This window comes from Neovison vison, chromosome 8 (assembly GCF_020171115.1).
Source record: "Neovison vison isolate M4711 chromosome 8, ASM_NN_V1, whole genome shotgun sequence".
NCBI lineage: Eukaryota > Metazoa > Chordata > Mammalia > Carnivora > Mustelidae > Neogale > Neogale vison.
In genome coordinates, this window is record NC_058098.1 from 126,938,616 (window position 1) to 126,943,750 (window position 5,135).

A 5,135-nucleotide genomic window follows, 5' to 3' on the forward strand; every position below is an offset into this window, starting at 1 on the left:
AGGGATTGTACATGAATGAACTTGCTCAAGCCATAGTCTGGCAAGGAACTCATTCAAGTTCTTTCCTGAAAAAAATTAAGCGCCTACTCTGTATTATCCGCTATGCTAGTGGTATAAAATGAATCAATTATCCAATATTTCTTTGGCCCTTTCATGTTCTGGGCATTGGTGCTAAGGATACCAAGATGATGAAAACTTGACATGATCCCTTTGCTTCACACCTTTAATATAAAGTCCAGTGAGAAGTGAATCGAGGTCCAAAAAAAAGTATGTAAGTACTTTTGGTAATGAAAGAAATGCAAGTAATATAATGATGATGTTATTACATCTACTTTACTGATATGGATACTAAAAAAAGATAGGTTTAAGTGTTTTGCCTAGGAAAAGAGCTTTGGGAATGCAAGAGAGCTTATCAACTGATTCTACCTAGAATAACTGGGGAAGGCTTCATGAGGAAGGATGTCATGGGAACTGGGAAGACATGGTTGGACTGGCATTCAGGGAAGGTAGCCTGTGAAATGTCACCACTGGGCACATATGGGCATGTCTGTGACAGTAAGCCATGTTCAGAGAAAGATGAAGAATCTGGTATGTTGAGATCTCAGGGTTTTAAAGGAAAGCTGTATTTTTGAAGAGAAAAATACAGCATCTAAACTATCCTGATCAGCACTGATAATCTGTCTCTCCTACCTTCTATAGTCCTAATATCTATCACTTACAGAAGACTTATCGTGTGCCAGGCAGTATAGTAAGCGCTTCGCATGTGTTAATTGATTTTGGACTCAGAAGAAATCCTGTTAAGTATAAACTAGAAAAGAAGCAACAACTAAGGTACAGAGTAAATGGGTAACTTAGTCAAGGTCACACTTGATAATTGGTAGAGCTATTAAGATTGGATGTAGATTTGCTCTTAATTTTTATACATACTGAGTCTCTGTTCTCTTACAGTCCAGCATTGTTAGGTGTGTCATACATAATAGATATATACTATTACATTATACATATGTAATATTTTAATACACTTAATGTTAGGCACATCATGTACTATATTAGGTGTATGCTATATATTAAAAGACTCAGCATTGCTAGGTATATTATATATATGAAAAGATCTTACTCCCCAGCTGACATGTAAATACCTCAGGGACAGATACTTTTGTCTATACTGCACTGGCATCCTTGTAGTGATTTTTAGAGAAGTAGGTCTTTATGTAGTTGGTACTTGTAGAATGAAGGATTATATATTGAAGAATGGTGGATGTCTGATATATTGGCAAATTAGGATGCGTATACACACATTCTGATTTGTATATATGTTTAATATTAATATAATGCTAAAATTGGTTAAAATTAATAATATAAATATTATATTAAAATGTAGATATATTTAGAATTGGCTTTGTATATAATACATATACACATATATATATACCAACCCTAAATACATGTTCATTTTCCATTTGAATGATTTAATGTCCTTTATCATTAAGAAATGAGTAAACATTTCAGATTAATGGATTCTCAGTAAAGAGCTCACTTTCTAAGGTCTGGTAGAAATTATGACAATCAACTAAAAAAAGAAAACCCTAATTTATGAATATTTAAGAAATATATGTTTTGTATTGACATATAGCCCACTTGTCCCCAAAATAATTTTACCATGGCTTAGAGCATATGTAGTGTGTGCTCTCTATATGGTATATGAGTAGTTTGTATGTGTGTGTGTGTTTGTGTGTGTGTGCGTGTGTGTGTGTGTGTGTGTTTGTGTAGAGTAACTCAAAATCCTATTTTGCACTCAAACCCAAGCCTGACTGCCTGAGAGCTAGGTTGAGTGGGGATAAGGGTTTCCCACTTTTGAGGAATAAATTCATTTTCTGATTGTCAGAATCTTTCACAGCACTGCCTCATTCTCTTATCGATTCTTCCTCTTTCCCCACACAGGCAAGACTTCTTGCCCTCTACCTTTACACCAGTGCCTCCTCAACCAACCCATGTTAAACAAAGTAGTGTTCCAGGGAACACTCCTTTACTAGCTAACTGGTCGACCATTTTCACCATGAAGTAGACAGGAAGCTAAGAAACCTGGGTCAATACTTTGTTTTATGACATGGAACAAATGACATTTCTTATGCTTGGGTCTTATTTTTCTTATCTGTAAAAGGAGGAGTTTATATACCAAATGTATTTTAACATCTAAGTTTTTCTGAGAAGGGAAATGAGTACTGTGAATTAGTTTCTTGTTAAAAGAACAAGTTTGCCTTTAAAAATCAGACACACTATACATATTAATAGTCGGACACATCTGGATAGTGTTGGAGACAGTTCTCCGTGGGTATCGGGCCCTCGTGGGCATGGTTGAGATTTGCACATTGACCTCATCCTGGTGCCTGGAGTCCTCTTGATGTAGCCTTAATTATATGCTGTGTGAGTTAAATTGAAGGATTTGGCTCCTAGTTCTGTCAGATTATTCAGAGTGGCTGGCAGTGGCATATTCACGGGGAAATTCACACATGCTAAGATGGTGTGGAAAAGAGGGCTAGATGTTATAGGAGATACTCCTCTGTGTCTTTCTCAGGTTTCTCCTGCATGTCTATAAGAGAAGAAGGGAACTGGCTGTAATTTTTGGACTATCTTTTTAAGAATGTACACTGAAAAAGCTTAGAAGGTGAAGATAAGGATTCCCTCCAGAACACAGAGCAGGCAGGCATGCACGCTGCCCAGTACAGAAGGCTTAAGTTTCCTGTGACATAACCCCCAGTGCATGCAGGGCTCATGTGGCCCTCTTTGTGCTGCCCTAGGGAACAGGGGTTTAGATAACTAACACACTCACAGTGCTGGTCCTCTGGCTACTGCTACTGTTCTGAATAATAAATTGTCTCCCATCTCTGAATCGAGAGTTTTGTGCCAGCATCCATGACACTGAGGCAAACTTAATTACTAGCATGAAGTAGGATAACATTTTAGACCCTTTACAGTTCTTGAGAAATAGAATTTTAGGGTTTCTTTCTATGTCCCTTTTGACCAGTCTTTACCCATTCCTTTCTGGAAATGAGACCTGTAAGGATTTGAATAACAGGGCCAATGTTTCACAACTAACTGGTATCAAATGAGAGACTAAAGTCTAGATTTCATGACCTTTGGTCCTGGACTATTTGCACTAAAGTGTTTTCAATCTAAACAGATACGGGAAACACCCATGCTGTGCAACAGTTGAAACTTTTAATAACTTCTGTGCTCTTACCTGCTGGTTAAAAGCCCTCCGTATGTGAGTAGTCTCTAGAACCATGCAATTAATTAAATGTGAATTTAATAGATACTTTGGTAAGGTACTTATATATTTAAAGGAAAACACTTTTAAAGAAAAAGATGAAACACTACACTAAAACCACTCATGATCTAAGTAAAAAAGCAACGTCTTAGTGAAAACAGAGTTTGTGTTACAGTACAAAAGTGATGTGACAAATGTTACCGCTAAATCTTTGCTAGCGTTCATTTGTTCTTTTGGCAATTTCGCACAGACTCGATAAGTGGTTAGTAAAATGTTTATGCATCCAGTATGAATAATCTGAAGGCTTCTCATAGAATTTCCCTAAATGTTGTGCTCTTACGAACCTTCAGTTTCTAATTGAAGTCAGAAATGCATTTGCGTATAACTAGTAAGAGAATCAATTAAGGAGTAAAGCTGACTAGAAACATCTGTGATATCTGAGACTGGATAGTAAGTGACACACTTTTATCAGAATAGAAATAGCACAGAGATAAGGGACTGGGTCCACCATCTCTTCACCCACTCCCCATTCTCATACACCCTGTGGGTATAAATCAGAGGCTCTGTTTTGTTTTGTATTTTTCTTGTGTGTTGCTTTTTCCCTCAGGGAGTCTTTGCTCACTCGTGTCAGTTTTGCAGTGAAAGACAAAGATGTTCTCATTACCCACCCACCCCATCCTCCCCACCCCCAAAACAAATTTCACTCTTCAGGTTTGCAGATACCTGATATTCTGCCTTTTATGGTTTATGCAAATAGGAGTATTGTCTCTACAAAATCCAAATGCATATCCTTACCCTCCAGGAAAATTTCGGTTTCTCCCGCTGCAGTAGTTCCAAGTTTATTGTTTTTTTTTTATTTTTAAGATTTTATTTATTTATTTGACACAGAGAGAGAGATCACAATTAGGCAGAGAGGGAGGCAGAGGGAGAGAGAGGGAAGCAGGCTCCCCGCTGAGTAGAGAGTCCAGATGTAGGACTCGATCCCAGGACACTGAGATCATGACCTGAGCTAAAGGCAGAGGCTTAACCCACTGAGCCACTCAGGCGCCCCAAGTTTATTGTTTTTTTAATCAACTATATCTGAATAACTGTCTCTGTTTCTAATTTAATAATATACACATTTATATGATGCTACGATTTAAGGATTTCCTTGTAAATTAATTTGGGGTACTGCGCTCACTGCTGCCCTGGGTCCCTGGGTTCCTCATTCACACTGGGACCAAGCAATCATGATGAATTTACTTCAGATTGCATGTGACCACTGGGTTCATAGTCTCTCCCCTCTGGGATTTGCCTTTGGATGTTATCTAGACAGAAGAAAATGATGAAAAGCTAACTGCTTTCTGGAACAAGAGTATGTTATTTAAAGGAGGAATTGAAACCCAGTGATGACGTTACCAGAAAGTAAAGGCTATGGCTGAATTACGGAATATTCACATTTTGTGAATGATGAGAGAAATAAAAACGTTAATTATTTTTTAAAAATATGAATTAAATTAAAATTAATTCATTTGGGGCTACTGCCTAATAAGGGCTTAAAACCTTAGAGTTTTCTTTCTCTGTCTCTCTCTCCCTGTATGTATGTACACACACACAGACATGCACAGACACCTTTCCTGCCTTACCTCTTGCAACCTGGAAATTGTCCCTCCTTCACCAGTGGAGGTCTGGACACTTATTTTCTGGAGAGATTCAATGAAAAGAAGGTGATTGAGGCACAAAAATATGGGAACATAGAGATCCAACACAAAAACAAGGGAGTTAAGTAAAAGCCTATACCAAATAATGAGGCCATAGGGACATTATTCTACCTACCATATTTATATTTTGAATTTGGGAATCTCCATTAATGGAAAGGTAAGCTGGT

At 37.6% G+C, this 5,135-nt stretch overlaps 1 pseudogene; it reads left to right on the forward strand.

Moving 5' to 3' along the window:
* Positions 1-4,497: 4,497 nt before the first annotated feature.
* Positions 4,498-4,676, forward strand: LOC122915803 (annotated as a pseudogene).
* Positions 4,677-5,135: the final 459 nt, after the last annotated feature.